Consider the following 11,924-nt stretch of genomic DNA (forward strand, 5'->3'; position numbering starts at 1 on the left):
GAATTTCTTAACACGTTATCTGAATCTCGATTTCAGACATGTCAAAATGTATCAAAGTTAAATGTATTAGAATAAATAAAATGCAGTATATTTTTCCTCTGAAACTTCAGGATATTATTCCTGACTTTTTTTCTGAATTTTTTTCCAAGACCCATGTATTATTTGTTGTTACTTTACTTATTTTGAAAAATAAAATTGATGGTAACTCTGTTTTACAGCAAGAGGGTATGCGGTTCTCCCTTGCCTCTGTTCACTGTACACCTGGCGCCAGTGCCCAGTAATAGAGTGCTCACACATCCTACCTCTGGATCTCTGGATCTTCACATTTACTGTTCTTTCCAGCTAGAATGCATTTTTCAAAAAACAGAAACCCAACAGTGCCTTCCCTCACCTCCTTCCATACCTTGTTCAAATGTCACATTCTCAATATGGGCTTCCTTAAAACCTTCTTAAAATTTCAATACTTGACACTCCCAGAAGTCTTAATCTTTGTTTCTGCTTATTTTTCTCCATAGCACTTCTTGCCTCCTTTATATTGTCTGCTTCCCCTAAAAGAAGGTAAGTTCCATGTGCTTTGTCTGCTGTGGTGACCACTGTATCTCCAACATATAGAGTACTGTCTAGTATGTATTCAATAAATAGGATTTTGCGAATAAATGAATAGGTCCAATTATCATTGTTATCAGTTTATAAGTGAGAAAACTGGGGCTCAGAATCACAGATGATGAGTAACAAAACTGGGATTCCCACACAAGTCAGTCTGATTTCAAAGTCCATGCTCTTAGCTGCTAGTCAGCCTTGTCACTAATGATGATTAATGATACCCTAATGTTTGAATTTAGAATAATAAGCAGATTTTGACATGTGTGCGGTTATTTTCTCAGTTGTCTAAAACTTGAGATGTGGATCAATATTCCTGGTGGGTAATTAAATTCTACCGGCAGCAAATAACTCCCCACTCCCTATTTCTCAATCCTACTCAGCACTACTTCTCCACTCAGAAACCTTCCTCTTCATATCATCAGATGGGTTCAGAGAAATTAAGTATTTTTATCTCCAGAAAAAGACTATTTAAATTTTACTTGGAAATTCTTCGTGTCAAAATGGCCTCCAGGAGTTAAAAAATCAGCTGGATAAAGTATTATTTCAGGCTCTGTGATATGCAGAAATAAAGATAATTTGACACCTGCCTGTTATCTCTACACAGGCACCAAGTCCTCCTATTCCTAAAACGATCTGTGTGTCTTGTACATAGTATGATGCACTTTGACATATCAATGCCTTTTTCATGCAAAGCAATCTTTTCTAGTTTCCTATTTAAGACCATTATATATACTAATTAGAGAAGCTGCCATTAAAAAAAAAAAGGATAATATAATATTTTCTTGAGAGAAAAGGAAGGTGAAAATAAATGTAAGCAGAAAATGAGAGGAAAAGTAAACTAGATGCTAATTTGGAATACTGTTGCCTTTGAAATTTGCCTTCTAAATTTGACTTTCACTGTCAGCATTTGCATCTGGAGGTCATCAAAATGCTTGTCGTTAGTGGTCTGGATAGCACCATTTATGAGAGAATCCATTAGGGAAGTCACTACGGTGCTGGGACTCAAAAGTATGAAAGAATGCAGATTATATTCAAAGTGCTTTTTAGGGATACTGAAGAAGAGTTTCTATTTTCTTAGTTATGAAACCATTTAAGAACAATGGATTAAAATTTTTAACTATAGAATTGTGCACTCTAGAATACAACAGAAATAGGATTACAGAAAGATACATAATTCATTATACTGAAATATTTTACTGAAATATAAGGCCATTTGTTACTTAGGTTTATTGTAAATTGTCTAAGCCCCATTCCACACTCCCATGAAAGGTCTATGGGCCAGGAATTTTTATCTACTTATTATTGGATCCCCAGTTCCTAGCAGTGCTGGTATTTGCTGTATTTGTTGAATGAGTAAGTTAAAGAATTAAGAACGTGGGCTTTGAGTGTGACTCAAGTCTAGCGTATCAGTTTAGAGGACTGGCTTGACGTTGAACTCCCTTGAGGTTTATATTTTCTTTGTTCTCATAGTTTTATGAGTCAGGAATTTGGAAAGGGTCTCAGCTGAAAAATTTTTCATCTCCCTGTGACATTGCATGTGGTTACTGGCTGATTGATTGGCAAGTAGTTGCTCTGGTCTTGAAAAACCAAGTTTGTTTTACTCACAGGTCTGATGCTTTCGTGAGGAAGCCTGGACCTCTCCTCCTTTCCATGTAGTCTCAAGCCCTCTCTATGTAGTCTCCAAGGCTGATAAAATTCTCACATAGGCCAGCCCCACAACTTTCTGCTAGTGAAATTTTGGGCAAGTTATTTAACCTTTCCAAACCCCAAATCTCCACAGTTGTAAAGTAAGGTTAATAACTGTACCCTGACATTGGAAACTTGTGAGTGGTAATTTGGATAAGTGCTTGGAACAATGCCTAGCACATAAGTGATCACACCTATGAGCAGTTATTGTTGAGTTGGGCTTTATAGCATAGGGAGATTTTGATGGGGTAAAGGAGAAAGGTGTCCGGTAGAGTGAGTGTTTTGAGCCAAATCCTGCAAGGCAAATAACATGGAAAAATACTGAGGCAGTTATTTGAAGGAAACAAAATATGGGGTGCAGTATTAAAAAAATAATTTAGGGATAGGGTGGGGATGGCATGTAATAGTGTGTCTTGAATTAGTAAAAAGAGTATAGCTTGACTGGCAATAACAATAGCAAATTTTAATTAGCATTAAAAGCATATGGGATCACTGCATAATCTGAATTCCTATGCCTGCTAATGAAGATTTTTCTCTAAATACTGACTGCAAAATTGACTTCTTTTAACCATCTCATTTTTCCCAAATGTACAAACATGTACCATGACCTAACAATTGACATTTTATTTATGGGTCAGCATATAGATTCACACTTCATGGAATAATCTATTAAAATAATTACTAGGTCATTACCTTTGATATTAGTTTTCGAAAATTCCCTTCTATAAAGAGTTGCCTTTACTGGATACAGAGATTGGTTATCTTGCTTTAAGAAAGAAACAGTTATCTAAATACTGGATTTCATGAGTCAGTGACATATTCTACATAAACCAAAGGAAATTGCTAATACTGATATTATAATTGGAATTTCATACTCCTGGAAGATGGTTGCAATTTAATCAAGATGACTCTGGAGATTTGGAAAAAAATATGCTGATGTGTAGCTTAGCATGGAATTAGTAGTTCAAGTTTTATCCTGAAGTCTTATGTTACCAATTCTCTCCAGTCGTTAAAAACAAAATTTATTTTGTAATGTTTTTCTTTCACTGGGAATAAAATTATAGGAGTTTCTTATCTTCTTTGGTAGCCCCAAATATTGCAATTTATTTCACTGTAATTCATGTATTTATTCAAATCTTTATTGGACATCTACTACTTGATCATTATCTGTACTATGCTCAAAGTTCTGAACAAAATGATTTGTTCCAAAATTATAAAGTTTTTAAAATAGCACACTCATACACACAAATGTGTGCATAAACACAGACACACAACAGAAACCATTGGTGATCTTTTCAATTCTGTAAGATACAAGATTTAGTGGGAACACTGTACTTTTGGATTTTCCCATAATAAAAATGTATATATTTGAATATGTAAGTGTTCAAAATATTTTTTAACATTTTCTTGGCAGACAAACACAGATTAAAAATAGTTACTTGTGGTATTATTCATAAACTTGCAGGAACAATGACTGAAATTAGTGTCTATAAGGTTGTCAATTCAAAAAAATTGAATGTTTGGAGAGATATAGAGTAGCCAGATTTTATAGGAAAATCTTACTATGTTTTAGAAATTTTATTTATTTCTTATATTTTAAATGATAATAAAACATAAATCAACATTAAAATCACTTTATTCCTATATTTTGGAAATTCTTTGCTTCAAGTTTCTTATTTCTTCTAATCCCATTCTATACTTTTTACACTAAAATAAGTTTATTTTTTCTCTGCGGTCAGAGAGAGCATAAAATGCTGTAAGTCTTGACAGAAATCAAGATTAAAATGATAATAGATGTTATTTGACATGTCCAGGTAAAACCAAGATTTAATTTTCATTTAGGTTTTGATCAGCAGGTGCAGTCCTATGAGGAAGATGGGAACCAGGATCAGGAAACCACACTGTTTGCACTTTCACTGCCTGTCTACACAGCAATGCCTCTGATGTGACTCAGAAAGAACTGTGATTGGGGTAAACGTTACCTAAGACACAACGGCTCTTTGTGTAAATGAGTTTAAATCCAGGCTCCGAAACTTATTAGTTAGTGACCTTGGGCATACTAATCCACTTCTCTTCTCCTCAGTTCTGTAATGACACCTAACTCAAAGGGTCTCGTGAGAGTTAAATGGAAGCATCTGTGGAGAATTCAGCATAATATTTGGCACATAGTAAACATGGTAAATATTATCTATTATTATTAATTTATTTATGATTAGCATTATTATTATATTCAGACAATAACCAACAGAGAACAATTTCATTAAATTAACATTTATAAATTCGGAGTTATTATTTTTATTTTGAAATAATTGTTGACTGACAGGAAGTTGCAAAAGAATGTGCCAGGAAGTCCCATGCGCACTTTCCCGTTTCGCCACGGTTCAATACCAACGCCAGGAAGTCAACCCTGGTACAATTCACAGTTTGTTCAGGTTTCATCAGTTATGTGTGCACTCTAGTTCCAAGCTAGGCTGGAAATCGGATGCATCTGTGGAGCTTCCTACATGCAGATGTTCGAGTCTCTGAGGGGGCTCAAAAAATAGCATCTTTCTTTCTAGCCTGATTTCTGAACAAATTAGGGGGAAAAAAAAACAAAATTGCTAACAGATCCCAAAACGTCACCTTTATTATTCATTGAAGCAAGGTTGGAGAACATTTTATTTTCAACACGTTCCTTTTCTTTCCTTTTCTGGAATGTTGGAATATTCTGTTTTTGTTTTTGCAGGGTTTTGTGGTTTTATTAACACAAATACAGTGTGCACATGAGCCGTCTATTCATTTTCTTCACTTCACAGCCTGGCATTGGGATTGGTGACTCTGACGGCCAGCTGGGCTGCCCTTTCCACAACGGCTTTGCGGTTCTTGGAGGAGACGCTGTGACAATCTCAGCATGGTAGGACTTGTTGCACATCAGCAGCACTGCAAGCTCCTTGACGTTGAGGACTAGGAACTTCCAGAAGCCACTGGGTAGCATGTGCCTTGTTTTCTTGTTGTTCCCGTAACCAATGTTGGGCATCAAGATCTGGCCCTTGAATCTTCTGCGCACCCTATTGTCAATGCCTCTGGGCTTCCAACAGTTACGCTTAATTTTGACATATTGGTCTGACTGGTGCCGAATGAACTTCTTGGTCCTCCTTTTGACAATCTTGGGCTTCACGAGGGGTCTGAGCGCAGCCATGATGCCTAGTAGGAGATGCTTGCCACCTCCAAGGGCAGCGCTGCGGAAGAGAGGGTGGAATATTCTGTTTTTCATCCAGGTGTTGTTACAAGAGCATATTTAGTTTCTGAAAAGTGATTGAGCAATTTATCTGTAAGTTGTACTTCTAAATTTTTTATATTATTATATTTCAATAAAAAGTTTAAAAAGAACAAAAATATAGAGACAAGACTTTGTTGTTGATATGTGGGGCAGGGGGGCTTTAAAGAATGAGGAGCAGCTTGAAGAGACTAAGGCTGAGTTTGCAGTGCAGTGTGCCGGTTAGAGCCTAATGTCCCGCTAGCTGTGAGTGTTGGCTAACACCAATGCATAACGCTTCCTTTGCTGTAGGATGATCCTTGTGTTTTGCTGTTAGTCATGGAGTGACTCTTGCTGAATTCATAGCCGACTGCTGTTCAAAGGTTTGAGATGATAGGGATGTTTTCACTGAAAATAGCACAAACAAAATTTTTGACCCACTTTTCCCCTCTTCCCTTCAGCGGGGTTTGTAAAGATGTTTGACCCCTCTGGGAGAGTAAGATGCAGTCTTCAGGCTTTGAGCTACCAGTCAGCTGTCTCTGCAGCATTTTGGCCTACTGACTTCAAGCTTAAAATGCTCGGAAAGCATTCTGAAAATTTACAAAATGGAGAAATGAGCGAAAAAGAGATTTGGAACGAAAATAAAATTACTAACCTCATCAACTACTATATTCAGTTTAGGTAGTGTATATTCTTCAACACATTCTACAGAGCTTTTTTTGACAACAAAAACAAAGCCTTGCTAAAAAGTCAGGATATGGAGAATAATCTGCAAAAATACTAGGTTTGACATTATACATAGATGTGTTATAGGGAAGATGGCTATCTGAGGGTATAAAACTTGTTGGAAAAGTCTGTTTACCTGAATAACTATTGGCCTGACATCAGGTCTTGCCCCAAATTTCTCCCTTTTATAATTCTATTCCAAAAATTCCTGTCCCTCTTGGTGAGGGAGCGTGCCCATGACAATATTTAAACACTACGGTCAAAACTCAAGACCTAGATCATTAACTACGCATGTGGCTGTACACGAATGTGCGGCATTAACTGTCATACTTTGTCTTCCTCTTCTGATTGACTGTGTCGTGCCTATCATGTTAGTTTATCAAACAGTATTTCCACTAATATCATATGCTTACAGTAACAATTGTTTCCTGGTAAGGTTCTCTTGCTTTCTATGGACTTAACCAGCCCTGCCTGAGTATACGTTCTCATGTGTCAATGTCGGGAACAGTTTTGATCTTATTTCTGGGACTTATTATTTTCCAATGTAGATATTTTATGACTTTATCAGAAATTTTTGTCATTTTATTAATTGTTGTTTTCAAGTAACCTTTGACTTATCCCCAGTTTACCCTGAAATCTTTCACATTTCATTTGTATTTATAGAAATCTTAGCTTTTCTTCAGGGTAAAGAGTAGATGACAACTTATTCATGATACTTTTCAGATGACTAAAATAAATATCATTTTTTAAAAATCTGTTCTTGGGGCTCACCCGGTCACGTGGTGGTTGGGTTCACACGCTCCACTTTGGTGGCCCGGGGTTCACACACACGGATCCTGGGCGCTGACTTGCGCACCACTCATCCGGCCATACTGTGCCAGCATCCCACATATAAAGTAGAGGAGGAGAGGCATGGATGTTAGCACAGGGCCAATCTTGCTCAGCAGAAAGGGGAGGATTGGCAACAGATGTTAGCTCAGGGCTAATCTTCCTCACAAAAATAAATAAAAAATAATTTTAAAAAATCTGTTTTCGTGTAAAAATCTTTGAGCAGTAATTATCACTAAGTCAAGAATCAATAAATAAGGCCCAACATCATCATCACCACCATCATCTTGAATACTGATAACACTGTACTTTGCCTTGTATACTTGTGCCTCTACCACTATATTTCACATCTCCTGAGAAAGTAAAATTCCAGCTCATCTAGGTATCTCCTAGTGGGCTTGCACAGAAGCATTATCTTTAAAAATTGAATTATCACAATTAATTTTGCCACATTAGATAGTTGTTACCAAAGGAACGTGTTGAAAAAATTGGATCTATGTGATTTTTCTAGGAAGAAAATAGAAGAAAGTCACATAGCAGAATGATGAATGGGGGATGAAATAACAGCATGTATCGGGGGCCGGCCCGGTGGCGCAGGCGGTTAAGTGCGCAAGCTCCACTGCGGTGCCCCAGGGTTAGCCGGTTCGGACCCTGGGTGCGCACCAACGCACAGCTTGGCAGGCCATGCTGTGGCGGCATCCTATATAAAGTGGAGGAAGATGGGCATGGATGTTAGCCCAGGGCCAGTCTTCCTCAGCAAAAAAAAAAAAAAAAAAAAGAGAGAGAGAGAAAGGAAGATTGGCAGATGTTAGCACAGGGCTGATCTTCCTCACAAAAAAAAAAAAAAGTTTATGGCTTAGCGGTTAAGTGCACACACTCCGCTGCTGGTGGCCGGGGTTCCGATCCCGGGCCCGCACCTACACACCGCTTCTCCGGCCATGCTGAGGCCACGTCCCACATACAGCAACTAGAAGGATGTGCAACTATGACGTACAACTATCTACTGGGGCTTTGGGGAAAAAAAGGAGGAGGGTTGGCAATAGATGTTAGCTCAGAGCTGGTCTTCCTCAGCAAACAGAGGAGGATCAGCATGGATGTTAGCTCAGGGCTGATCGTCCTCAAAAAATAAAAAAAATAAAAAACAGCATGTACTGCTATGCCCAGGGGTGGGCCTGAATAATCACTGAGTGATTGTGAAAGTTCTGGTCACCTGAGTACAAGGTCACAAAGAGGTGAAGTAAAGCAGAAAATCTAAGTGGGTGGATTACTCAGAATAACTAGCATTACTTAGGCAATTTTACTAGGGTCACATCTGACAGGAGAAAACAAACCTGTGGCAATGTCATCAATGCTGAAAATTATTTGATATGTAACTGAATGTCATTCGTATTTTGGATAATGGAATTTTTATTTCTAAATAATTCAAGTAGAATAAAACACAGCAGTGAAGCAAAAACCAAGTCCCAGTATATTTTGCATAAGTACTTTACTGCTACGCACACAAGCAGATCTGTGCTTCTATTACACTATGACCTCATGGCTGGGCTGCCACAGTAGATCATATATAACGGTAAATAAACAATTTAAAGTGCAATACACAGAAATGAAAGTACCTTAATAAAATGAACTGTAGTTATACTAGCACTAGGTGAAATAAATTAGTTTTATAGCATATGAAAAATAATGAATTAAATATTTGGAGACACTGTATTTTGGCCATGTTGAAAGAAGAGTAAAAATTCCACCTGATTAATCATTATTAATATTAGGTATATATGAATCAACAAAAACCTCAAAATCTTTAGCTGGCTGTAGATATAAACTGCATATGACCTTTAGCAAATTAATATTTTGAAAATGTCTGAATCACAGTATTTAATGTTAAAGTTAATTCTGTTTCATTAGAAATTATTTTGTAAAAAGAAGTCTCTTGCCTTCCTTTTTAATGTTCTCTATTTGAAAATATGATAGAATTAATTTTTTAATTCAAGTCACATATCTAATTAACACATCTTTAAAAGTACAGCCAAAATAGAAAATAACCTTCATTCTTATGTACGCAAGGGGGCCTGGTATCTATTATACCTAAGTTTTGTTTTAACACTATGTAATCTAGTCCACATTTTAAAGGCTATTAGCTTACTGGATGCCAAAAGGTCATCCGTATTAGTGGTTAATTGGCTTTTATAAATATTGCTCATTATGCAAATGAATTATTTACAAGCACAATTAGGCCAAAGTGGATTTGAGAACTTGGGTAATAGGTTCTCTGCATTCATTATGCGGCAAAATATTTGACAATAGATAAATTAGGAGTTCATCTTTAGATATTAGAATACAATTTAGATTATGAAAAATTTGTGATGTTTCCTGGCTCATAAGGACTAAAACAAGACTGGTAGGGAGACAGAAGTGAAAACAGATTGAGTGTGAATATCTGAGTTCAGGAGACTCATCGTTAACCATTTAAGCTGGAAGCATCTGGTGTTGCCTCTAACCAATCTAAGACGCTGCCATATTACATCAAGTCAGTATCAGCTAATTTTGCTGGAACTAACACCAAAATATTTGGTTCTGGATTCACAGAGTACTGGAAGCAATATTGTTTTCACGTTTTAGAAACACGTAAATCTCACTTTCCTTCTTATAGATTGAAAAAGACAGTTTCTCCCTAGCGTAGATGATTTGAAAAGTCATTCTGATGTACAGCATGATGACTATAGGTAAGAATACTGTATTGAACACTGGAAATCTATTAATAGAGTAGATTTCAGGTGCTCTCATCACACACACAAAAAATGGTAACTATCAGAGGAGAAGGCATGTTAGTTGTAGTAATACAGTTATTTCACCATGTTATGTATGTCAAATGTTGTACACCTTAAATATATACAGTTTTTATTTAAAAATAATAAATTAAATCAACATAATTAAAAATCACTTTGCAAGAGAGCACAGGGCTAATGGAGCAAGCAGACTTCTACTAAAACGGTGACGTTAGACCAGGGTGAAATTTGCGATTGTAGGGCCGAATTGTGACAGGTACTCCTCGATTATTTCTTTTAATTACCATTTATTGGACTCTAGCACTCGCAATGGGAATAGAAAAATGGTTAAGACACAGTACTTGTCTTGTTGAAGTTTAAATTTCAGCAAGAAAGACATCAATAAATTTGATCCTAGGTCATAAGCAATAGAATCTCTGTAAAGTGCTCTGGGAGCAGGACTAGTTCTTCCTGAAGGGTTGTGCAGTTTGGGGAAGGACTGTGTTTGCTTAGTTCAACACTCTCAATGTCATTTCTGCACAAGATAACAGTATCATGACTTACGCTTAGGAGAGTTCGGATATCAGTTTATATTTGCATGTTATATATCTAAGCATACTCTGGGCAGCCCACTTACTTCCTTCCAGATCACAGCTTCCAGAAACTCCTGATCTTCAGTCCTCATAGTTCCATGAGAACTGTGTGGAAGGCCTTCAGGATCAACTGTATATCTCATAATTATTTTTTAACTGAGCATTTTGAAAATATCTTGTAGTAATTCTGGATTATTGTTTTTTGTGAGGGTTTTATTTTTACTTATCTTTTGTTTGGTTGATTCATTTGTTTTAGTAACTTGCCTAGACTAAACTTGAAGAGTCTGTCTCTCCCATGGTGTGCAGCCACTGACATTTAATGCTCAATATTTTTTGCATAATCTCATTTTAATCTTTTTTGCTTGGCTTCCTGCGGGTTACCCCATAGCTTAGTGATCATCTGGTAAGTGAAAATATGTTGTCTTCAAACATCTCAAACCAGAAAGGCTTTCACCCTTTACCAATAGACCTTAGTGGGTCTATTAGCACATATCCAAGTTCAGGCATTTTTTGAATCTTCCTTGGCTTTTATTTCCTGCTAGACCATCCTGTGTTTCCTCTGCACACATGCGCATCCTTCTGGTCAGTTAGGCATGCATGGAAAGATTGGACGCTCTGCAGTCTCCCTTGGAATGCTTGTGGCCTCAAAGTAGGCCAGGGGATGTATGGAGAGAATATCAAGCCCTTCTATGACTCTCCTGTATCCCAATTTCCCTTTAACTGTCTGGTCTTCCCCATTTGCTTCCTACCAAGATCACTATCTCATTGAAAACTGCTAGAATTTGCATCTGCACCAGATCAAGTAAACCCTCTCCATTAGCAAATTTGCTGATTTTCACAGCCAGTCCCACTCTTGGAGAATCGTTTTCATTTTAAAAAAAGGCAAGGCAGAATACTATGTTTAGTGTTTTCCCAATTTTGCATCTTGGATGACCAAGATGTTTACCAAAAGCTTCAAAGAGAGGATTGACATTGAGGTAGGTATGAAAAAAAATTCCTGACCAAAATATGATTTTATTGAAAGGCTGGAGATAGAACACTCATTAAGCTAAGACAATATTCATGTCCAAGGTGACAGGCTTTTGAATTATGGTGGTACCAGTGGGAATGAAGAGTGCCTACGTGATGTGAACTGAAAACATTAAAAATGGGTGGTGATTATGATTTTGGAGGTTTTAGCATAGAAAAAGGGTGGAATCATAAATCAAAAGAAAATTCAAGAAAAACATTATTGCAGAGGAAGACAATACATTATCTTTCAGGCATGTTAAATTCGAGGTGCCAGTAGGGAGGACCTTCAGATGGTAAAGTCTGCTAGGCATCGACAAATGAGGCACAGGCACTCAAGAAAAAGTCAGAACTGGAGATAAGATTTGGAAATCATTCTTACAGGCGTGATCATTTAATTTATGAGAGGGAATGAGCTTTCTGAGATTACAAATATATGTAATATTATATATATATAAAATCTAGTTTTCTAAGATATAT

The 11,924-nt window shown here is 37.0% G+C and overlaps 1 pseudogene; it reads right to left on the reverse strand.

Annotated features, from left to right (window-relative positions):
- Positions 1–5,060: 5,060 nt before the first annotated feature.
- On the reverse strand, positions 5,061–5,467 carry LOC101404658 (large ribosomal subunit protein eL32 pseudogene; annotated as a pseudogene).
- Between the last annotated feature and the right edge of the window lie 6,457 nt (positions 5,468–11,924).

The sequence above is a fragment of the Ceratotherium simum genome, chromosome 3 (assembly GCF_057802395.1).
Source record: "Ceratotherium simum simum isolate JZ-2026a chromosome 3, ASM5780239v1, whole genome shotgun sequence".
Classification (NCBI taxonomy): domain Eukaryota; kingdom Metazoa; phylum Chordata; class Mammalia; order Perissodactyla; family Rhinocerotidae; genus Ceratotherium; species Ceratotherium simum.